The sequence below is a fragment of the Polypterus senegalus genome, chromosome 11 (genome assembly GCF_016835505.1).
Source record: "Polypterus senegalus isolate Bchr_013 chromosome 11, ASM1683550v1, whole genome shotgun sequence".
Classification (NCBI taxonomy): Eukaryota; Metazoa; Chordata; class Cladistia; order Polypteriformes; family Polypteridae; genus Polypterus; species Polypterus senegalus.
The window spans coordinates 135,837,149-135,863,858 of NC_053164.1; positions in this window are offsets into that span (position 1 = coordinate 135,837,149).

Sequence of the window (26,710 nt, forward strand, 5' to 3'; positions counted from 1 at the left end):
AGTTAAAATCAAGTTATTCATTAAGATTATATAAATAGCTAAGAACATGGAAAGGAACTAACTTGTTGTGTAACAGGAATACCAAAGGTGACACTTATCCTTATTTTAATTTCAGTTTCAAGATAAGCAGTAATAAAAAAAGACTCGTCAGACACAGAGAAACGGAAACTCTTACCCTATGTCATTCGTTGTAAGGCTATGTAAGTCATTCAGCACAGCACTAGCTGCAGTTCTGCTCCATCCTTGCTATTTGCCACACAATTAGACTCTTCATACACTGAATAAACTGAACACCACAGTGCTGCCCTCATTCAAGGAATGGCAAGCAACACCAATCTTCTGGCTTATTATCAACTGCACCTTTCTTTCTAGACCCACCCTTTTTATATTAATTAGAGGAGCTGCACATTTTCTATGTAATTAATTAGTTAAACTCCATTTAGCTGCAGGCTCATACATCTATTCTTTACAAAAATAATCTACAGATATTATTAGTTCAGTCAGATTAGTCTTACATATTGTGTTCATCTTCCATTCAATTCCAGAGAAGCAAGTTTTTTTTTGTTTTTTTTTAATTTTACTACTTTTATGGTTAACTTATCTAAAGCAGCCGAAGAAAGGTGCTACTGTAGCTGCTTGGACACATGTGCCATTTCCCAGGTGTTTTGGAGATCCAAGCATCTGGTGGATGAATAAAATGGGAAAATATACAAGTTGGGTTAACCACTGTCAAAGTAAAATTGAAGCAGTAAATTAATTTGTAGTTAAAGTTGCAAAGAATGTTTTTTTGATATAAATGCTTTCCTTTTTCATTCATTCCCAGAGAAATAACATTTTTTGTTGTCCTTTTGTGGTTAACTGACCCATAAAAATAGGAGAAGGGGGGTATTGTAGTTGCTTGCATACTTGTGTGCACTCTCTTTCTGCAGAGTTGTATTGAGGATCCAAGCGGCTTGCGGATGAATAAAAGAGGCAAATATACAAAATACACAAGTTAGTGTAATCAACAAGGTAAAACTGAAACAGTAACTAATTTATAGTTGAGGTTTCATAGAATGTTTCTTTGTTTTAAGATAGACAGGTTTGCAGTTTTGCCAGTGCTTTTCAAAAGGAGATTTTGAAATTTCAGAACTTTGTCCAGCACATTCTGTTTTGAGATATCTCATCCTAAATTGAGATGTCTAGACAAATTAATTTGAAGTATGCAAAATTTCAACAAAATCAACTCATGTGGGGGCCCAAGTTTTTTCTTACAGACAGACAGAGGTGGCTATTGCAGTAGGTGCTTCTTCTTTATATGAGAACACATTTCAAAATGTCACAAAAATCTGAAATCAGATATCCACCTCCACAAGGTTTCAAGAACTGGGAGGATAACTGAAGATATTTTATGGAACCAGGGAAAAGGAGTACATCAAGTAAGTCGATTTTTTTTTGTGTTAAATAAAACAGAGCTACTGTGTCTGTTTTAATGCCTTCTTGTTTGTAATAGTGGCAGGGAGTGGTAATCTATTGTACAGTATATTGGTTGGTCATACAAGTAAGAATTTTACTGCACTCTAGACACATAACAATACTACTACTCCTACTACATTGATATTAGTCTTTGTATTTTTCTCATCACATATTTATATAATCAGCAACCCACAGCAAGAAATTGCATCTGACACATATGAATTATCATTCCAAATAGTGCATCCCTTGTCCCATGTCCCAAGTTATACCATCATCAGAGAAGGTTCCATCATCTCGCTGCATAAACTAAAAGGATGTGTATGTCCTTAGAAATGTCTTTTCCTTTAAAGGATAAGGTGTACCAAATGTTGATAATGCTGTACACCTCAACATCCTGTCTTGTCTCTAGGTAACTCTATCAAAATTTTTCCATTTTAAAAATTGTATTATGTTTGTTTTTGTAGAAAAAAAAAATGTGCATGTCAATGACCAAGAGGGGCATATATCTTTGTTGTATACTAGAATTTTACATGGAACTGAAAATGCTACGCATCATTCATCAGTGCATTACTGTCATTTTTTTTTACGTTTTTTCCCTGACTAAGAGCCGGATTGTATTAGTGGTTCAGAGAAATACAACCACAACAGGTGGTACAGACCTTTTTCACCAAGAGGTTTGACACATGATTGATTGTTTATAAAATAGCTGTCCAAATTGGGACTTTTTCAACAAGCTAAACATATTTCTATAACTTGAGTGACTGTAACATTATTTTACTACTGAGCCACAATTGCGGAGAGAGATGCATAATGACTATTTTGCAGGAAAATCGATAGGAAGGCATTGAGAGATAAATGGTTTCTGAATACTGCAGACCTAAACCTCCGTGATTAGTATATTGGATATTAGACATCAAGAATTGATGGAAGCAATCAGGTGGACAAATAGAAGCTAAACATTAAAAGCCCAACAGTGATGATTTGCACAGAAAGTCCAGAACTTAAACAAGAGCAGACAACACTCTAATGTGAACTACTGAACTATGTATTGATCAAGTAAACCAGTCAGGGATTATTGGTAAGAAGCTTTTAAAAACTTGGTTCATAGCCATATTTGAGGGGGGTGGGGGAATATTAATACTGCTGGAATGCCTTGGCAGTGTGGTGAAATTCAAATCAAGATGTATTATGGAAAGCACATTAAGTGGATTGTATCACTGTATGATTAATTCATAATTCCCTTTTATTTATAAAGTGCTTTCAACTGACAAATCCCTAAGCATTTTTCCTTCTGGCAGTGCTGTGCCATAGAATAGAAAATAGCCTCTGTACAAGCAAAACTTTTTTACATTTTAAAAAGAATATCAAACACAAAGATATTATCCTAGTTATGTCCAGTGACATTCCTGGTTTGGGGCTAAGCATGATATAGGCTTTAAATTTTATATGACAGCAGGAAATGCTACCTTGAAGATTTTATAATCTGTTAACTTATAGATTTTTCATAACTGAAAACAGTGTCATTCTTACCACAGTATTAAAAAGAAACCACATACACATTGTCTATCCATTTTATAAATATCTGAGGACTTCTCCTCAATTGCATGTAAGGAGCTTATTTTCTTGACATGGGCTCATATAAGTTTATCATTAATCACAGGGTGCATTAACTAACCTGAAAAAGTGTTTAAATTAATGCAGCTGACCTGAATAAGTCCTTGGTTTTAAACTCAGCAAGTTCACTGCCTGTGTGGATTTTGCACTCTCTGTCTTCTATTTTTTTTACTGAGTATTTCAGTTTTTCTTAACCCTCTGACTTGGGGATACAGTGAAGTCACCATCTTTGTAAAGTTCTGTAAAAGGTGACTAATTGAGGTTGGCATAAGGAAAGGCATCTGGTCTTATATATTTCTACATTAATACCTTCTGTGAGCCCATGACTGCTGAGAGCACAGAAAAAAACATTTGGGTGGCAACTAGCCAACCTGAATTAACATGGAAAATGGCAGTAAAATGGATGATGATGATGACTCCCGTTTTCCTCCCAAAGACATGTGCTACTGTAAGTTAATTGGTAATTCTAAATTGTCCTTGCAGAAGTGAGTAGTATGATTGTTTTCATAAGTGTGCTTCGCTTAAATGCTACCTGGTTCATTTTTTGTGTCACAGCAGTGTCCCTAAACTTGATAGATAGGTAAGGAAATGGAAGGATGGATAAAGTGAAAATTAACACATTCTAGAGATAAGCTTATGAAAGTCAAAGTTTATTTAAGTGGCTGAGCTGTCCTTTAAAAAAGGCTCTAAAAAAAGACAGCAGAAGCCTGAAGAATGAAGAGGTAGCCTGAAAGAAACGGATAAGAAAATGTCATAGTGAAAACTGCCAAAAGGTCTATGAAGAATAAACATTGTGGCGGGTTGCCAGAACCCTTTCCCGGCCAGGATGCCCAGAGTGTGGAAGGACCAGGAATGAGAGTATTTTAGGACAGTTTCTCCGACAGAGGGCAGTCCCCTTTGTTTTCAGCAGGGCTACAGGTCATGAGCATGGCAGCTCAACCCTGTTGGAACCCGTGGCCACAGCCAGGGGGCTCAAGGACCTTTCCAGGGCCTTATTTGGCCACACTTTTTCGTCACCCAGAATTGTGGCCAGAAGAAGCTCGTTGGACACCTGGAATTCTTCCGGGTGCCCTATAAAGGGGCCAGTCCCCACCATTCAATGGCCAGAGTCGGGAGGAAGAGGACAAACCCTGAGGAGGAGTAGGCAGCTGTACACGGCCTGGTGGTTCACAACATATAAAAGTACTTATAGCCATTAAAATTGCAAAACCAAAAAGGGCATGAGATGTCAAAGCAATATTTATATGACTGATTACTTATAATACATGATGTACATGATTAGAAATACTGTTTAGTCATGCATGCAGAATAGACGATAATCAATATTTAGTGTATCGGCCATGGGCTGAAATGACTGCTTGTGAAAGGTCTGGCATGGACAGGAAGAAGTATTTGACATGTGCTTTTGGACTGGCATGTGATGCAGATTATATACATGCCCAAAGCCCATCTGTAGTCTCTGGTGCACCAGTTACCATCCAAAAACACCTGCCTTTTTGAAGGGGGAGAAATTTGCTCAATAGGGAAGAAGTGGCACATAATGGTCATCCAGGAACTGTAGGAGATTTTGTACCATACATGGTTGAGCATTGTTCTTTTGGAATATGGCACCAGGGAAATGCTACCTCCTCAACCTCCAACACCTCTATGACATATCACAATGTATATAAGGCGAGATTGAGAGTAGAAGCCAACGGCACCCCACACCTTCCACCTGGTGCTGGGGCCATATAGTACTGCAAAATACCTGTGTCCAGGAGGCTTTTGTTACTGAGAGTAGTCCAATAACATAATGCAATACCAGTCATCCTGCCATTGGCAGTGCTCTTGGTATCATTGCTGTCACAGACAGCTGTGGTTGAAGATCAAGGGTATCCAAGGCAATGGGTGGAAAGCAAAAAGCTTCCACTTCTGCAAACGGTGTTGAAGAGTGCATATGGAGAGCCATTAACTTGTGACAGGCACCAAATGTTAAGCTATGGTTTTTTGATGTGGCTGTCCAATAAATTACTGCCATGTGTAAGGGATGTCTCTCTTGTTTATTTATGCCCTCCAGGCCCCTCGATAGGCCTGACCTACCTCTACCAACTGACGCCATACTTTTGTTACTGTGCTCAAATTCCAATACAAGTACTAATGTCCCAGAAGGATAACCAGCCTTCCCCCATTCACACCAATTCTTCCTCACTCAAAGTATAAGAACTAGGCCTATATCTGTTGCCCTCTTCACCAGGGCATGTTGGTTCCTAAAAGTACACTAACCGTCAGCAGTCACCCTTTGCAGTTGCCTTTTATACCCAGATTTATTTTAGTTTTGTGCTTTTTTTTCTTGCTTCTAACAATTGTAAAGACTCTAGTTTGCTGTGTATCTTCCCTTATTTCTAGTTTAGCTGCCACATTCCAATAATAAAAACACACTTTATAAATGTGGATGGTAGTGGAAGTATTCTTGTAAGCTTTTAAACCTTTTAATTTTAAAGTGAATATTCAACCTTGAGTCCCACTGTCTACATCTATTCTTTCTCTGTAACTTTTGATCATGAATCATATTGTTTCTTGGCCTCATTTGAACTTGTTGAGGTGTAAGAAATTTTAAAGTGAGTTATTACCAGAGCTATTATAAATACCTGAAATTTCAAATTAGCTTTTTATTTGCATTAAAGCAGCGTTTCTCAGCCTTTAAGTATTTGCGACCCGAGTTTTCATAACAGTTTAAATCTCGCCCCCCCAGCACTATTTTGAAATGTAGATGCATATTTTATTATACCTACTTAACTTTTATCAACATTTATCTAACTCTATATTTATTGTTCTAGTATCAGAATGTAGTTTAAGTTAATTTGTTTTGGTTTCAACAGATGTTTTTTTCATATTTTTGATTCTTTCTTTTTTTCACATCTTTGCATCCCCCTTTTTGTTGCTTCACACCCCCCTAGGGGAGCCCGCCCCACAGGATGAGAATCACTGTATTAATGAAAAACATCTTCATAGGTATCAAGTGTGGCAAGTTGCATTCTTTTTATATTGTCATTTGTCAGCATTCAGAGTCTTCTACAGTAACTTTCTACAAAAATGGTGGCGTACAATATCAGACTAATCATGTTGAAGGGAGTTACTTTACAAGACTTTTGCACTTTAGACTTATAACTTTTGACGTTGACCTTGAAATGCATGTATATGTATGCTTGCTGCAGATTACTTGTCACAGTCCAATTTATCATTAAGCAAAAAAAAATTATTTATAAGATCAGGGATCTGAATGCATTAAAAATATATATGGTTGTCTAAATAAAACACATAATCAGTGAATACATGAGCCTGGTCATGTTCTTTAAAGTGTTAGCTTTCCGTCTATGTTTGCTGAAGCCCTAAATATAACAATGGAAACTATGCACTTTGTTCAATTTTAATTTATAAACATTAAATTTAGTCAAAGTGGAACAACTCATCACCATGACACAACAGCTAATCTCATTCAAATTCTTTTAACTTTTAAGCAGCTCTAGTAATCTCTGGTTTCTTGTATTATTAATATTTTTCCATCCTATTTTGTGGAAAAGGAACACAGTATAAATATATTGTGTATTAATAGACTCTAGTGCTGTACACCAACTCAATAAATTCTTGATCTTTAAATACCTGTTGCTGTTTTAGATATCTGCCTATTTTTATAAGAATGGCTTTCTTCAGCCAAATTAATTGGAAACTCTGTAGGTTCCCCTGCAGCTGATACTGAAGCAGCTCATTTGAATGATGGAAAATCAGCTCATACTGTGAAAGACTTATCACTAATGTCATCCCCAGGCTGTCACTACTGTTACAATATACAGTCAATCCTCAACTTTCATTGGGGATACATTCCTAGGAAATAACTCTGAAAGTACAAAAAGCGAATGTTAATATATTCAACCTAAGGGAAATAGTGAGTTAGGTTGCAGGGATCACCAAAAGCTGTAATGCTTTGGTAGAGATTGCTCAAAATACCGTTTTCTCCCTAGAATTCTTTATAAGAAATCTCTTTTTGATAAAATGCACTTTTCAAAACAAAGTAACCATTGTGGCAGTAGGGGGCAGTAGTGCACCCTTGAACCCTCAGGGATGACTCCAGACACCAGGTAAAAGTCCACGACCCTTTATTGTTTAATAACAATGTGCACCAAGCACCCTCCACACTACTCATAAACCAATACTCTAAGTAACACACAATAAACTCTCCTCCTCGCCCAGACACTTGCTCCTCTACCTCCCAGCTCAGCTCAGTGTCTGGACAGAGGCACCGTCCTTTTATAGCCCCTGACCCGGAGGTATTCCTGTCCCGACAGTCCATAGTTCCTTACTCCTTCCGGGTCAGGGCAATCAGTCTTTTACTTTAACCCGGGAGCACGTTGTTAGTTCCTGTCACGTGACCATGACGTACTCCCGGGTCATAGGGCATGAAAGAGCCCATAAGCCCCCCCACAGCGACTCCTGATGGCCCCCAAGGTATCCAGCAGGGTTGTGTAAAAATACTACAAGGTCCATAATGCCCTGCTGGACCTCGGGGCATGATCCTGCTGTCGGGAGAGCTCCTCCTGGCGGCCTGGGGGTGCGGACCGGCATGGAAAGCCGGCAATCCTTCACACCATGAAGTAACCCATAAAATGCAATACCAACACTGGTAACATGCAAAAAAACTTGTTTTGCTAGTCATTCCCTAGAATTCTGTGATTTTTTCTGTGCTAACATCTCAATTAATAAATACATAAATAACTTTAGTCACTGCTGTCAGAAGACACTGAGACTGTGGCTGGTGTTGGATATTGTTAGGGATGTACATAATCCGTTAGTGACATCTACTTCATGCACCGCTTAAGATCTTTAAAATTTTGGCGTATTCAAGCATAGCATAGCAGAGGTGAGTTGATGTTATATCTTGAGACTGCGATCAATAATGGGACAGACAGACTCGAAGTCTCTAGCCAGATGGTAGATTCGTCAATGTCAAATTCGCAGCCAGAAGTGGCTACTATAAACCCCCAATGTCTAACTTTATTTTCTCAATAAGCTGCATCACTGATTTTCCAAACTTGGTTTTAGTACCCAAATAACTTACAGTATGCTTTGAGGGCATAATTGCAGCATAAAACGTGATATTTTAAGAAAAAAACGAAAATATGCAAAAAATGTACGGGGAGCTCTTTATTCTACATTGGAATGGTGAACAAGACCGGTGAAGCAACTAATAGAATACTAGCTGCTCCTCAAACACTTGTACATTGCGCCTTTTACTTTTTTCTCTACTATGAATAGCCATGAACCCTGCTTATGTGCATGGTTGCTAGTTTACAAAAAAAAAAAAACTGAGTTAATACTTGAAATTGTGAAAGTTAAATGTTCATTTTGAGGATGGACTGTACAAAATATATGAACTCATCTACATAATTCAATGTCACACATTTTGAATTTAATTTAAAAAAATAGTAAATCTCTCTTTCTGAAAAAAATTTTGTCGGATGCTACATCTAGGTCAGTAGGTATCCACTAAAAAGGCCATTTCGATATACTGTATCAATATTTAGAAGTATCTCAACAATAGAAAACCAACATAACCTGAAAACTGCAAAAATACCTTGATATAATATGGACTTCATTGAAATTGAAAGATGTGTGGAGATCAGACAGATACTAGGACACACAAGTCCAAAAGCACACACTGTTTATTTTCTTCACAGCACACACAGTGTACAAACCAACAATACAATACAATACAATACAATTTTTATTTATAGAGCACAATTTAAAAACAACCGAGGTTGACCAAAGTGCTTTACAACACTATTAATAAATACACAGTAAAACAGACACAAATTATAAAACATGATATCACACAAGCTGTAAACACAGGCGAAGTTCCTAAGGCCAAAAACACAGAACAATAGTTCAAGAGATGTTGAACGCCAAGGAAAATAGATACGTTTTAAGAGTGGACTTAAAAACAGACAAGGTTGGAGCAGTTCTGATGTGAAACGGGAGATCGTTCCATAACTTTGGACCAACAACAGAAAAGGCACGGTCACCTCTGGTTTTTAGTCTTGACCTAGGCACTTGCAACAAATTAAAATTAATAGATCTGAGTGATCTTGGTGGAATGTAAGGCTGTAACAAATCAGTTAAGTACTGTGGGGCCAGACTATGTAAAGATTTAAAAACAAACATTAGGATTTTGTAATCAATTCTATATTTAATTGGCAGCCAATGAAGTGAAATTAAAACCGGCGTAATATTCTCGTATTTGCACTTTCCTGTGAGAAGCCGGGCTGCTGCATTTTGGACTAACTGCAATCGAGAGACACAAGACTGAGAGACACCGACATATAAAGAGTTGCAGTAGTCAAGCCGAGATGTTACAAATGCGTGCATAGCTATTTCAAACTTCTTTAGAGATAGAAATGACTTTACTTTTGAAAGAAGACGAATATGATAAAAACAAGACTTAACCACTGTACTTATCTGCTTATCAAATTTGAGGTTACTGTCAAACAAAACACCCAGATTTCTGACACATGAGGTACTGTACGGTGATAGAGATGTACTTTTAAAATCATATACGCATTGATCAGTGGGACCAAACACTATGAATTCAGTTTTACTCTCATTGAGGCTCAAAAAGTTTGTTGCCAGCCAAAGTTTTAGCTCCTCCAAACAATCCAGAATAGGCTTAAAGGCATTCTTATTTCCACGCTTTAAAGGAATATAAATCTGAGTGTCATCTGCATACAGATGGAAAGAGACCCCATATTTACTAAAGATAGACCCTAATGGAAGCAGATAAAGAGAGAACAACGCTGGACCCAGAATCGATCCCTGAGGTACACCAGATCTTAACTGTATTTCAGAAGAGGAATGGTGCCCAATATTGACCACAAACCTCCTATCAGAAAGATATGACCTAAACCATTGTAATACTATGCCCCGTAAACCAACGCACGTTTCAAGACGTGAAATTAGAACGTTATGATTGACCAGATCAAAGGCAGAGCTGAGGTCTAACAAAACCAAAGCCGTAAACTGGCCAGAGTCCGTAGTCAACATGACATCATTTAAAACTCGTAAGAGGGCTGACTCCGTGCTATGGCAAGATTTAAAACCAGACTGAAACTTTTCGCAAATAGAATTATAAGATAAATGTGACTGAAGTTGGTTTAAAACAACTTTCTCAAGGATTTTAGATAAAAAAGGCAGATTTGAAATGGGACGGAAATTAGACAGGAATGTGGAATCGAGATTTGTTTTTTTAAGATGAGGTCTCACTGTAGCAAGTTTGAAATCATGGGGAACAGTACCAGTTTGGAGACACTTGTTAATAACAGACAGCAGATCAGGGCCAACAGTGTCAATAATCTGCCTGAGAAAGCGTGGTGGAATAACATCCTGGGGACACATTGTGGATTTCAAACTAGACATAGTCCTAATCAAGGTGTTCAGGTTCACAGACTCAAATCCAGACCAAATAGAACCAGAATATGGAGCATCAACCAATTTGTATGAAGACATTGACAATGTAGCTGTTATTTCAGAGATCTTATCATTAAAATAAACAGCAAAATTCTCACATAGAGTGACAGATACCTCAGGAAAAAAATGAACTTTTGGATGAAGTGCAGTCTCAATAGTAGAAAATAAAATATTTGGCTTATAGCAGTTTTGTGTTATTAACTCTGAGAAATATTTACACTTTGTTGCCTTAGCAGCTCGCTGAAAGGCAGAAAGAGAATCCCGTAGGATTTCATATGAAACTTGTAATTTGTCTTTTTTCCACTTTCGTTCTGCCTTTCTACAAGCCTGTCTAAGGGAACGAGTGGTATCATTATGCCAAAGTACTGAATTTTGCCTACGTTTTTACACCCTTAGTGGTGCGATAGAATTTAAGATATTTGAACAGTTATTATTAAAATTACTAAGATGTTCATTTGCATCCAAGCAACAGGTGAGAGAGTCCATAACCTGAATAGCACTTAATAGTTCATACTTCGAAGAGAATTCTTCTCTTGAGCGATCCGTAAAAATACGAGTCCAGCGTAACAGTGATGATTGGCTTGGGTTATTTCTGTCGAACAACATAGAAAACCGAATAGGCAGATGGTCAGATATACCAGCGTCCATGATCTTTATATCAAGCAGTGACAGACCACGAGATAGGATCAAATCCAATGTATGTCCCTGAGCATGAGTAGGTCCAGTCACCCATTGCACAAAATCAAAGGAATCAAGTAAACTAAGAAAATCCTTTGAAAGTGGTTTAGAGCCACAACACACATGGATGTTAAAATCTCCCAGTATTAAAATCCTGTCATAACTAACGACAATTTCACTCAGAAATTGAGCAAATTCATTAAGAAAATCCTTATTAACATTGGGTGGTCGATAGATGACAGCAAAAACAACAGGGTTCACTAGAGAAAGTTGAAACAGCAGAACTTCAAAACAGTTATGAGGCCCAGTTGACAGTCGGCTGCAGAGATACGAGTTTTGAACACTGCAGCCAAGCCCCCACCACGGCCAGATAACCGAGGTGAATTTAAAAAGCTACAGCCCGGGGGCAGGAGTTCGGTGAAGGGACTTAAATCACCAGGTTTAATCCAAGTTTCGGTGATACATAAAGCATCCAGAGCATGTAGAGTAAAAAAGTCATTTAAGATAAAAGTCTTATTTACCAGAGAGCGTGCGTTGATTAAAGCCACATGAAACGGCAACTCTCCCTGGGGTTGTGTGGATCTACGAATCGGTCGAAGATTCGACTCATTTACTCCACCACGACGAACACGCGGAGGAAAACGGCGCAAAGAAACAAGGCTGGGGACAACTGGTCGAAGCCAACGATACGATACATCCAGCGAACGCCAATGAAGACGTAACCCGCGGATCATCCCAGTCCCGACAGACAGCAGGCAGGCAGAAGATCTCAAACAAGCTGCGACTCCACCTCGCTTTCCGCGTTTCCTCCTTCGCTTCCTTTTCCAGGGTAAGTCAGTAAGATGCCGACACTGGCAAACAGGGAAAATGCAGGAATGAGTGGGCGCGGAAAGGGACAAGCGCGCTGCGTCAATCCTAGATGACGCGCAAGTGTCGGTCCTAGCTTTTTTTAAAAGCCACTCGAATGTTCAGAAGTGTTTGGCGGTCATACACCAACGCCGTTTCACAGCTAGTAGTTAAAATAGACATTAATAAAAACATAAGCACTAAAAACAACAGAGACAGAAAGAGCGAAAAATGGCATGCCAGATACAACGGTGCCATCTTAATCCCTGTTGTTTCAATGCTCAAATACTGCTCAGTCCTATTGTTGTTCTCTTTCCTTTGTCTTTACTCTCTTTTTCTTTGCCGCATCCACTCTTTTATAATGCACCTGGATGTGCTCCAGATGCTCCCTGATGCACAAGGCTCCCGGATTGTCTGAGCACCCCCTGGCGATGGCCACGGTCCCCAAAAGGATTGAGCTTCCAGCCTCTAGTCCCATGGATCTGATGCAAACCAGGGGAGCTGCCCTCTCGTGTCACGGAGAAGGTATTGCCTCTCTCCCGGTCCTTCCACTCTCCAGGCGGCCTGGTGGGGCAAGGTCATCTACCACAGATGTTATGGAAAAATTAAATTAGCTGATATATATGTTATGGTAACTTGCATGGTAACATGACAGTGTGCTTAATACAAATGAAGGACACTGCAGAAGTGATTGGTTGGCCGCACAAATATCACCACTAACCAATAGGGCGAACAGACAACTAAAGATGGCAATCTGACCTAGACAAGAAAAAAAGAGAAATGATCATATTGTGAAGTGAAAAGAGAAAGTTTGGCAAAACTCAAGGAAAGCTTAGTGGTTAGTAAGTGCTGTTTTTTTTCTGTTGACTACTGACACTCATAGATACATACCAGTTCTCATCTTGGTTATTTACTCCACTCCATTGCCCTCCTCATCCCCCCATCACAGTGCTGAAAACAAATTTCTGAAGCTCTTTTTTCACGGTGTTGCACACCTCAAGGGAAAAAACTCAATAATGTATGTTAGCTTAATTCATAATTTTAAATTGTCCCTGTGGGTATGTGCACATGTGAGTCATCTGGACCAAAGATGTGAGGATTGACTTTGGCTCCCATGACTTTTAGATGAAATAAGTTTGTTTGACAATGGTATGTGATAATTAAGTTCCTGAAAAGCACAGTGCAAGTCCAAAATGTGTAAATTTACATTTACTTTCTATCAAAAAATACTTATATATAAGAGAATTTTTTATTGGGACAAAAACATTGCCTCCTTTCGTGGTTTCAAGTGGAAAGATTTTAAAACGCATCAGAACATGTGACTTCTCAGAATAGTCACTGATTAAATTAACAGTGAAATAGCTGTATGACAACTAGAAAGCTGCAAACTGGCTGACTTATCGCCTTGCTTCATGCAGTAAGTGGTGCAATACCACTCTCACACAACCATCTGGCAATGTTGCCAGCCTCCCAATGTACTGTTTGAATTGCAGTATTTCAATAAGGTTATCAAGCATGTAACAAAGAATATTAATTCGTTGGCAATGCTCTTCCAGCAATGCATAATTCAGTTGTGTTTAATCGATGGTGTAAACAAATTTTGCAGTAATTGAAATGAGTCGTGTGTCTGCCTGGTGGTGATTCATACCATTAATACTCTACCTCACATGTGGATAAATAAAAAAGTTATCAAATTTTGGTGGTTAGTACACATTTACATTGGTGTACCTAGTAATTGTAAAAAGTTTTTAATGTTTAGAAATACTCAGAAAAGAGTTGGATCAAAGTGAGAATGCTGTTAAATATGTACCATTACACTATAGCCTAAAAACTAAAATTGTGCACTAATAGTCGTTTCAGAAAATGTAAGTTTTAGAAAATGCACATATTTTATATATACAGCTGTTATTATATAATTAAGAATTAATTATAAATTGCAAAATGTTAGTGGTCTTGTGTAACTAAAAGGCACTTTTATTCCACAGTAAACAATTCATGGTAACTTCAGTACAGTATGTACTCATGTACCCCTGGCCTTTGAAGCTTGATCTTGGTCTCAGTTGATACTTGCAGTGTGGCCCACTGTTTTCATTATCATGGGACCACAGGAAAGAAAGAAGGCTTGAAGTACCTCTGACAGCTGGCAGAGACCCAGTGATGTGTCCGATTTTACAGGATATGCATGGCTGCGCGTGCCACTGTGCTACTCTTGAAAAGCAATGCCACCTGATCACACCACCAGAATGACACAAATTAGGCTTCAAGTCCCTTGCTTGGCTGCCAGAGACATGGCCCTAGAACTTAAATGTTATGCATCATCACATGCTCCACTGTGCTGCCTCACACATACTGGACACAATAAATACGGCTGATGGAACACACTGCTGCTTTGATGGAAACACATTCCTTCAGTTACAGATGCAGCCAGCATTAACTGTGATTTAAGCCTTCAACATGACATAAATGCTCTAACGCAGCAATGACTGGCAAGGTCATTAGTGCACACTGTCCTACATTACTTACATGTCAAGAATGGCTAGTGAGGACACTGCAGGACAGGCAGAAAAACAACTGGAGACCCTCTCAATAATCTTGGCAGAGTGACCAAGACTGCTTCCTTTCATGAACGGTGCATACATCAGCAGGCTACATACTGTACCAGACAAGATAAAAAAGCAATGACTGGTGTTAATGGTGACCTATATTACACAAGCAGGCTGATCCATTTCATATCTCACTTGAGTCAGACATTTGTTTCCCCAACCCAATTCCTTACCGCCTTCTGCTCTCGACCAAGGTGAAGGCCCCCTCCACACTCTGACCTCGGTTTGTGTGTGTCTTGGCGACCACAATCATACACACGCCTTGTAAAACTCGAAGATCAGAGCTAGCACACCAAAGTGACCAGGACTGTTTCCTTTCATGAGAGGTGCATGCGCCACCTGCTCCAAGATGTCAAGCTTCACAAAGAGCTAAACATTCGGATACAACTCTGACAGCATGGTTTCAACTTGTTCAACGCAACCCTCAAGTCCACAATTATACTTACATAGACATTAATTACCACTACATTTGTTTAACTTACCAAAAACAGTACATAAAAGAAAAAGAGGACAATTAATTGTATCCTGTAGCATTGCATCAGCCCTGTCAAAGTTAAATGATTTAATACTTACTTTTACATGTTTAAAATTCACCATCTTTTATATATCTTTGCACTGTTAATGGGACTTTCATGTTTTTATTCTCTTCTGGAAGCAGCCAAACCTTTACATTTGTATGACAATGGTGATGAGTGGAGAGTCTATCTACTTGACGCAGTTTCCTGCAAAATGCCCTGACAACTATGACAACTCTTTACATGAATTTTGTTTTGACTCACCCTTAACTATTATGGCATGAATTTAAACACCTTTCTGAAGACTACAGAAACCACCTCAACTCTGATGTTTTTATGTATTTATTTATTTGAAGAACTTCTGTAAAGAGCCAAATTTTCCCCTGGGGACAAATAAATTATCTATCTATCTCTCTATCTGTCTACCTTTATTCCTTACCCAGCACCATGAGCCAAGTAACTAATGTAAGTAGTCATTCACATAGTTCTTTCAAAAAAAATATCAAGTCACACCACCTGTTAGAAGGACTTTATATCTCTCTGCTTTAATAAAGCTTACCTAAACATTTATACTTCCAGAACTACGCCTCAGGAATTTTGAATAAGAATTATTATTTTATTAACAATACATTTGCTTCCCACTTTACTCTTCTAGTAATATTTGTAAAAGAAATATTCTCGAATGGAAACAAAAAGGTTTACTGTTTTATATATGCAAGTAAGTCCAAATATGTAATATACATATATATATATATATATATATACTATGAGGCTCTGCCCCCTGCTCGCTTCACTCACCAACCCCCAGGTTTGGTTAACACAATTTGAAAGAGATTATTTTCATTTTATTTATTTTCATTCATTTTTTATTTCTTGATATTTGCCAGTAATAAAGCTGTAGTGAATGAGTTATTCCCCCCTCCCCAGGGGGAGCATTTTAAGCCAGCTGCCCCTTGTGCCGTGCTGTGTAATCTGCATGTCGCACTGCGCGTCGATCATTTAAAAGCCTGTACAGCAGCTGTCCTTTGTGCTGCGTCATCTGCATGTCACACTGCGCGTTCATCATTTAAAAGCCTGTGCAGCAGCTGTCCTTTTGTCTCACTTCCTTGTCTCATGGGACTTTAAAGTGTCTCCGAGAAATTGTCTGTAAATAGGGCGTGATGTGAAAAAGTCAACGTCTCACGAGTCTTGCTTCCTATTATAATGTCTAGTTTCGCATGACATCAAAGTGTCTCTCTGAGATGATCACGTCTCGACCCAAAATTTTTTTATATAACAGATATATATATATCCCAACCTGTTAACTCACCATCACAACACCAGAACAGGTAATCCACCTGATGCTAAGAATGTTGGCGGCCAGCCTTTAATTGAATGGGAGACAATCTAGGAAAAGTTTGGGTTGTTGCTGAAAGAAGTGTTAGTGAGGCCTACAAGGGGTGCTTACCCTGTAATCTGTGTGTGGATCCCAATGTTCCAGTGCAGTGACGGGGACACTGTGCTGCAAAAATTACGTTGTACTTTGGAGGAGACGTAAAACTGAGTTTCTGATTCTCTGTGGTTGTACAAGTTCCCTGGGCATCTTTCAGAAACAGTATGATATTTCCCAAAGTCCTGACTAAATTGCCTATGATAGCCTGGTCATTCTAACCTCCTAACCTACCTCTATCTTTCCATGGCTAACTAACTATCTCTCTCACCCCTTCACCACCTAATAACTAATGTGTGGTGAGTGTACTAGTGCAACAGTTGTTGTTATCGCATCATTCAGGTGGATGCTGAACATTTGTAGTGGTTTAAGTGGCTCCTCACGCTATGTAAAGTGCTTTGAATGTCTTGAAAAGCAATACTTTTTCTTCGTCTTTTTGTTCTGCTGTGCAAATTCCCTATTTTCTTCATCAGAGAGAGAAAAAAAGTACAGCTCTGACATATTTCACATTAACTATTTAGTAAAAAAAAGTAGTTGTGGTAGTTTTTGTATATAATACAATTCTTCCACGATAGTAACCATACTTTCAATTAATGACTATCAAATTGCCCTTAGAATCAATACAAAGTCTAGAATAAACCCACAATTGCTTTGAACTGTCCCATTTTTTTCTGCTAAACTCCCAGAATCCATAATCACTTACTTTCAGTGTAATTGGTTGCTGTTGTGCCTTAATCTCATCAGCAGTGCAATTTACATTTTACTCACTAAGGCACAAATTCCTAGTTGCTTGTAGAATATTTACTAGTTATCCAATAATTATTTCAGTGGATTCTATCGCCAATATTTCAGGTCAAAAATGTGTTACATAAATTGTGCTTTCCTCAGTGCCCTCTCATGGCATTTTAATGCATTCTTCCTTAAAGAAAGACATCTAGTTAGTGGATTAAAAATGTTTATTCCTTTAAAGTCAAATACTAGAAAGATTTTTTTAACAGTAGGATTTTCTAAGAAAGTTTGCTCTATCTTCTGCCTCATATTAATAATATAAGGGAATCAATGAAAACTAAATTCACCACTTACTTATAATTCAAGCAAGCAAAAAAGCTTTATTTAATACATAGGCTTTTTATACTGAACTCCATTTCATGGCACTTTACAAATATATAGAAATTCTTTAGAAATTGAGCAAAATCAGGCCAAACAACTTAGTATAACGGAGATGGGGATTGAACCAGTAACCTTGTGGTTCTGCATCCAGTGTTTCAGCCAATAGTTACATTCTCTTTAATTTTAATCGGATTTCACCAAACTCCTCAAATCTTCAAAAGTATTTGCTGTTGTTGGAATAAGCCAAAATTGGCTTTGTTCTCTAGAATATTACATTTTGGCTCCTTTATTACATTAGAGAAACTTTCAGCTGTCATTACTTTCATAAATAGACAAGTCCCTAGGGCTTAATTACATATATCCTAACAAAATTATTTTAGTGTCAGCTTTCACAATTTTTTAAACTTTCTTGTCCAACCTATTCCATAATACTTTTTTTTTTTTTAATCCTGCTTCCATGCCACTGAATTATTGCAACTTACAGTACAGCTTTTAGTTTTGTCTGATTTTTTTTTTTGTCAATCAATTGAAACAAACACACTCCACTGACCTTCCTATTCAGGGCTAATAAAGTTAACCTTGGCCTGACTTCTAGCTATTCACATGGCCATTTCTTAACTAAAACTAAGATAAAGAAAGAACCATTTGCAGTAACTGCAATTGCTTAATTGAAAAATTCATTTCAGTTTAACTGTATTTACTCTTGCACTTCTTAGTGTTAATCTCAGAACACGGTACAATAATAAAAACAATATACTGAGCATTAAAAAACACAAACTAGAATATTGTGTATTTTTAGTATAGGTCACCTTAACTGTGTTGTAAATTAAAACGTCCTTTTCTTATTTATTAATTAATTCATTTATTATTGGATTGTAAAATTTCCACCTTGTCGTGGGAAATGCTTTGGGCCAGAGTTTATATAAAGCCCTAGTTAGATGAAGTTCAGTTCCAGAGCCTAGTATTTATCTTATTTGCTACTGTGTGTATAGGGGTGCTTCATCGTTTCATCTTACAGATTTCAAGTAAATGGTCACAACCTGAAAGAACTTGCAAACGGAGGAGGAGTGAATTGCATTCTGCGAAAGCTGACATGCAGGACCTTAGAATGTTTTTTATAGTCAGTTTGTTTGCAGCTCCTTTGAGAATCGACTTTGGGCGTGTGTGGTAACGTTTCTGTATTTTGAGAAACTGTAAAAGTGTTAGCCACTTTGCTAGCGGTTAGTAATTCAGGTGTGTGTGCTTAATTTGGGTGAGTACAGGGTAGACAGAGAAGCTGCCCTTTACTCCATCTTTTTTTTAAGTGCCTCAGTGTAGTTTATAGGTTAGTTTAACTTCAGTTGGTGTCTTTTTGCAAGATTTTAGTGTTTAGATGCTGTCTTTCTGAAACTTCAAGAGTAGACCCAGCCATTAAAATGGAGCTTGTTATCTGCTTAGCTGCTGGACACTTTCCAAAGAACTCTGTCGCCAGCAAGGGATCTTTCTTTTCACTTTTCAACTAAGGGTATATAATCAATAATTAAGGAACTGGGCCATCAGGGACTGAATGAAGGTTGTACGAAAGCACCCAGGTCGTAAAATTCTCTGTATTGTTTATATTAACTGCTAATAATTTTAATTTATATTAAATTAATTTATGTTAACTGTTAATAATTTTCTTAAGCAAATAAATATAATATTTAAGTAAAAGCTTTAACTCAATTTTTCTGGTTGATTATTGATTACTAGCAAGCTGAGCTCTATGATCAATCATTACTCATCTAGCTGCAGTCCCTTATGGGTACAAAGGATGCTTTGTAAAGTCTTCTATTGGTGGTAAATTGACTTGAAGTAAAGGAGTGGAAATAAAAGACAGTCTCAGTCAGCGAGCTGCCTGCCATTATACGTCCCTAGGGTTGAATACATGGGATACAGTAAGAACAGTGAGAGGTTAAAGATACAGTTACATAGCTGTTTTATATATTTTTTTAATATTCCCCTATTAAGTAAAGAATTTAATGGGTTAGTTGGCACCTTTCATATTATGCCCACATTACAGGTAATATACCTTAAAACGTTTTTTTTTTTAATTTAACTTGTTGGCTTTCTTTTGTATTGGACTTTATTTTATATTAAAGCCATTAAATTTGGGTTCATTTTCTGGCTGGCAGCTTTCTTGGGAATGTGCACTGTAGTATATGACAGTATGTACTATGATTTTCTGTGTTTATGTAGTTTACAGGCTCTTCAAGCTTATAGTGAAAAAGTAAACAATGACAGAGTTAGGTAAACCAATAAAACTGTATGTTGGTCACCGATATGCATACTTTAACTGCCGGTACGAAGTAGCACTAACTGATCTTGTATGTTTGCACAAATGGATCAAGTCTTAATAACCACACTTCCTGTCCTTGTAGAGGAGGATGATGTGGGTTGAATATATAAAAATTAGCAGCACCAATGAAAATAAAGTTTAAAGTGCCCTCCAAGAGTAAGAAAACATATGAGACCCAATGAAATATTATTATTATTATTATTATATTTATTATGTATATATTATACATTAATAATGTATTTCTTGGCATGGCAAAGCAGGTTTTTAAAAAGAGATGGCTGATTTTAACTAGAAGATTCTGATTTTACCAAATTAACATTGAAGTCCTTCACTATTGTTTGCCAAATTTCCACTCCCTCCCTAAAGGTATTAAGAAAAGTTATTTTAGCTTGTTTGCTATTTTGCTCCACTGAAACAGTTCATTAACTATATAATATTGCTTTATTCATAAATATAAAGTTACCAGAGTTAAAATTAAAATATTTTCAATCAACATCTAATTGAAACAGAAACAAACATATCTTATTTGGTCCAAGCACTGCATCTTGAGACACACTGAAGACATTGAATAGCGAGTATTGTCACAGAATGCACATATTGAAATGGTCTGATAAATAGAAATTAGCAACTGAAATCAATGTGTCTGATAATCCTACATTATAAACTAGCTTGCGCAACTGAACTTTTTCAAGATGCCAAGTGATATACATTACAAAAAAAATATATTTTCAATCATTTTCTGCATCAATGGCTGAGAATATTGTTCTGAGAGTCCCGAGTACAACTACATGTGATTTAATACCATTCATCAACTGCCTCAATTTCCTGGCCCATATCAACTCATTTTCAGAACTTTGATTTATAAAACAGTAAACTGAAAATCTCCAGAATCATTTTTGTTGTTGCTTGTTTCATGTATGTGTGTTAGACGTCTGAAAAATGTTGATGTTGGTCTCACCATTTTACAGTAGTGTTATGTAAGATTTTATTTACTTCTCTTGTCTACTGAATTTATTTTACCATTTTTCTGATTGACTGCACTATATGCACTAAGTCAGTGATTATGATGAAAACTTACTGTATACCTCCTCTCATGTACAGAGTGTTCAGTTCATAGTGGCTTAACCTGTATTTAAATGATGTTGAATTAAGTTTTGTTATATTGTTCAAGTGAATTTTTGTATGATTTTTATGGAAATGCCTTATTGATTGTGCCCTCTTTAAAATGATCAATTTATTGGCATTGGTTAGTTTTCATGGAAAATCATATTCTGTTTGTAACATTTAACATTTTCTAAATGTATTTCGTGAAATTGCTTATAATAAACCATCCATTTCCAATATGAAAATCTTTGTTTATTAGTCTTTTGTAATAGGTCATTGAACTTATTTGTATGGGTTTAAGTATTATTCATATGACTAATGCAAAGGATTATTTTTCCTAACTAGCACAAATATGTCTTGCCTTTTTCTAATTAAAATGGATCTTGATGTGAACGTTCTGCGCCCTGCTTCTTCTCTGCCCTGTTTCATGAACCATTAACTATGGCACTTAGTAATGAAAAATTCATTTTTCGCATCAATAGACATTGTGGTGGTTACTCCATCTTACTAAACTCTGACATGCTTTTTTTCTGAATGATGTCCCATTAGTGATCCCCACTTCAGGGCATTTTAATCAATTTACACTGAAACAGGATTAACTGAACCAAAACATATTTTTTGTAATAATTGCACCTTCTCACTAAACCTTCGACTCTTACCTTTCCCTAATGTTGTTCAGCTTTTTATAGTTTTTGAAGTTAAAGTTTCCTGATTCGATTAATAAATTACTACTGTTATATTTTGTTTTAAATACATCCAATATACTTGCATCTCACAACCATATTTTATTTAATTTCATATGGTATTTAAGAAAGTTAAACTTTTATCTTGGGTACATTTTTGTTAGTATATTTTGTTTTCTCCCTTTGGCTTCTTTGGCTGTTGGATAAAGGTTTACTTAACAGCTGCACAATTTATTGGAAATGTAGATGTTTTTTAAAAAAATTATGACTAGCTTGTTGCAACAGTGAAGATGGTTTCACATTTAATAATTTAAGTAGAGACATTATCTTCTATACAATAAAATACTATAGTTTGTGTCCCCCATCCCTCTGCCTGGTTAGTTTGGCTTTGGTGTGATTGGCTTTGGTGATGTGACAAAAGTGGAACTCTTGAAACACACCAGGAGGAGAAAGGCATGGAAGGCATGCAGAGAGTCACTTTCAAAGATGGCAGGTATATAAATGGACAGGATGCAAAAAAGCCGTCTTGAAAATAATGACAAAGTGTGAGATACAGACTTTATGGACACACACTCGAGGGAGCGCCGGTCAAGAAACATTCACACATTTGCGAATACCAGGGAAAGTAGCTGAAAACACACATAATGCAAGATATAGAATAATTAAAAAATATTTGCTATTGCCTGTTCTTGACAGTTAGCATGGCTAATATAATATAATATTTTCAGCCCCATGTAATCTCATTTATCTTTGTGGGGAAAACACCTTATTACAACAGTAGGAGCAAGACTGGAACCAAACTAATCCATCTGTTTGAGAATATTTTGTTATTAATGCCTATTTAAAGGATATGGTTGGTACTTTTCAATTTACCATGGGAAACTGTTTTCTTAAATGAAACATTTTTTAAAGATTTAAAAAAATACTATACTTGTTCTTGTTGTTTAAAAAGAGGTATTTATGACATTTTTACAATGGAAAACGTCAATCAGAATCAGATTTATTGGCCAAGTATACTCACATACAAGGAATTTGACTCCGGTTTTGGTGAGTCTCCAAATAAATTACATAATCGACACAGACAACAGTTAATCACACACTTAAGATAAAAATAAACAAAAAAGCAACAGACTTAGAATGTAAATATATTTTATATATATAATATATATATATATATATAATTAGAGGTTTACCCCCTTCTCGCTTCGCTCGCCACCCCAACTCCATGTCTCTGCTGCTTGTGTTGTGAAAAAGGGGGGTTGTATGCACCCCAAGGAGACGCAGTCGCTCATCCAAAACCCCCTCTTAAATGGTGATACAATGGAAAACAAATACAGTTTTTTTTTTTACCTCCTCTTTGCTCAATCAGATGATGGCTTGCTGCTGCTGCCGTGCGGCTTGATCTGCATCTCTCATGGCTCTTGAAACATTTAAAAGCCTGTACAGCAGCTGTCATGGTTAATGTCTTGGCACAAAGTCTCATCTCGCAGGACTTGATTTCTTGATATTTGCACGATTTCATCTGTGACAAAAAAGTGACATAAAAATGTCACATAAAATCGTTGCACTTTTAGGCTTAGGATTTTGTATATATATAGAGTAGATATATAGTGAAACCACGTGGATGTACAGTTCCCCAAACCCAGACACAGACAGGTACAGAGACACACAAGTGCAAAAAACCACGCTGTTTATTTCTTTGTGGGGCAGCTCTATTTTCCGCTCCCCACTTCAGAGCACAGTACAAAATTATCCAGCACAACAATACTGCTCAATCTCTTCTCTCTCTTTCTTTTCTTCCTTCTCTTTTTCTTTGCCACCTCCATTCCTCTCCCAGCAAGCTTTGTCCACCACTTCCCAACTCTGGCTCCATGAGGTGGCCTCTTTTATAGTGCACCCAGAAGTGTTGCAGGTGCTCCTGAACCCTCTTCCGACAGCACTTCCAGTTGTGTGCACTCCAGGGCTGTGGAACTGTCCAAGCACCTCCGCCAGTGGCAACAGGCTCCAACACGTTTGAGCTTCTAAGTTCCAAGCCCATGGCCCGATGTAATCCATGGGGTTGCCCTCTTGTGTTCCGGCAGAGGTATTGCCGTGAATATGTACTCTACCCTGGTCCTTTCATCTCAGGGGCATCCCAGCGGGGCAAGGGATGTATTGTGATATATATTGTGAGCTGGGGGGCTGATCATACACCCAGATACAGATGCTCTTAGGAAAACCCCTCTTAAAAACGCTGACAGACTATCTTCACATTGCTCGCTTACTTGCTGGGATTACATGCGGCAGCTCTGTCGCACGATGCGGTACTCTGCATACTTAACACTAGAATTACCAGAGCCTACGAAAAAACTCGTAATTCCGTCCCATCTTAAATCACTTCTTAAATCCCTTCACACCTCTCCGCCAGCATCCTTTATCCTCTAAATGTGCTGATAAAGAGAAGTTAGGAGCAGCCGGCTATTCCATCCCCCCACCAATTTAGAACGTGCACGAACTTCTCTCAGCTCATGCCTTGATTGAGTATCTGGGAGTGAAGTGGAGTTTTAGAGTGGAAATAATAGATCATTATTTGGAACACATGCATTTCATGTCTGTTCCATTTCTACAGTAATCTGTATAAACACATTGTTAAAACACAAACGTTTTTATATTCTACTAGTAGATGACAAAATGTAGGCATAAACTATATAATGTATGAAGCCTGAAGTCTAAATATCAAAGAAACATTTTCACAAAAGATACAAATATAACACAACAATTGCGCTTTTATTCAAAAATATAACTGCAGAAACAAAAAGCCGCCTTAACATGCGACATTGACACCTGTTTATTATAACTGCCTCCGTGGTGTGATAGAATCAGTTCCCGCCTGGGAATTGAATGGTTGCGAGGTTGATCCTACACCACTCCGTTTTGAGAAGTAAACTGCTCTTAGTCTTCCTAGTTTTGAGTAAAAGCCTACATTTGATTTGAGTCTGTAACAGCCGGTGCAATTTATGATCCTTGTAAAGGTTAGCTTTTTTTTTTTTTTAATTGACTTTTCATTCTCTCAGTCGCGTTCAGAATCAATCCATACAACCCCATCTGACACGGCTGTTTTCACATAAAGACGCTATAGCTCTGCAGTGTACCACGATGCATACTAACGCCCCCCCAAAAAGGGTTCTGACACACAGACGCTGGCGAAGCTGCCTTCTTCGTATCTCACCATCACTTGATTTTCTTTTTATTCAGTTTTATTGAGTGTTCCTGCCAGTCCCCGCATGTTGCTGTATGCTGTTTCTTTTGTACTCCAGGACATGCCTCCTGGAAATTGGAGGCATTTGAATTGGAATGGGAGGTCAGAGGGTATGAGAAGGATGCGATGAAAAAATACAGCCTCCCCTGAGTCGGTTCCAGTGAAGACAGCTGCCTCAATGAGGTGCTTGTACAGAGATTTGATCTGAAGCCTGGTGCCGTTACAAAGTGTTGGTGGTTGTAAGTTTCGTAGTAACATAATTGGTGTACCGACCTTCAAAAGTAGAGTATGCGGAGGCATGTCCGGAGGATTAGGAGTGTGAAGAAACTACCGGATAGTGCACCGCGTCCTCTAGTTCTACAACAGAGTCGAAGTTAGTTGGTGAAGTAAAATGGTATTTATATGTGAAGTCATGTCATTTTTTGGTGTTAGATTAGCTCTCTTCCTCAACCATGAGAAGTCCTTTTCGTGCAGATTTCATAGGTTCGGGTAAACATTTTAAATAAGGGTTTGTAAGATATTCACCAGGAGACAGAGATTGTTAGGAGCATTGATTTTACAACTCTGACCAAATTAAATTGCCATCACCTATTTTGATGAGGAGAGCAGCAAACTCTCCGGCTTTTTTGTTGCAGTTCTAGTAAACCCTCATGTTTATTGTTAAGAACGTTGGTCTTAGGCCATAGGTATGAAAACTTCAGACATGCTTTAACTTCGTCGGCGCGTGCTCCTCTTCGGACACTGGTAAGGTCTGCCAGAAGTCTCCAGCCGCAAGACTGTGAAACCTCCCATCATTTTTGTCGTGTTTCTGATGTCTTGTAGGGTCCTGTCTAAAGCCTCAACAACTGCTCTGTGTGCCATAGTGCATTCATCCCATACAATGAGCTTACAATTGTGCAGCACTTTCACCATGGTGCTCTGCTTGGATATGTTACACATGGGGGAATCAATATGGGTGAGGTTTAGAGGTAGCCTGAAAGAAGAATGAGCAGTCCTTCCACCCTTGAAGTGGTGGAGTAAAGAAGAAAGGAGCGGTGAGCATGACGAACAGCTGAGGAAAGTAAGGAAGCAAGTGAGGAGGCACATGAGCGCAGAATGTCATTAATGTGTATAGGCAGGGAGCCAACCACGTGGTAGGTGTGTGGAAAGCAGTCGTGCAGAAAAGGAAGGGGGAACGGGGTCAGCCCTTGTGCGTCTCTGCCATGAAATAAATCCTCTGTTAATGGAAATTAGCATTGAAACCACCAAAAGAAGAGGTCAGTTTCGAAAGTTCCTTATGGCATAATGGTGTGAACCGCCAAAAAGAAGACGTTATTTTTGAAGGTTCGTTACAGGACATGGCACAAAATGAAACATTCTTAACATTTGTAAGTACGGTATAAAAGATCACCATAGGAAATTTGGGCTTCCTACGTATATTGGAAATCGCAGAAATAGTGAGGAGGGGGTTTCCCTCTATCTATATATACAGTTTAGGGTTACACCCGTCCCCCCATCCTTGGGTGTTGTAATAGGACATGAAACATACCTAACTTTTGTAAGTACACTGCAAGGAATGAGTACGCAAAATTTCAGCTTCCCACCTATATGGGAAGTGGGAGAATTAGTGATGTCAGTGAGGGCTTTG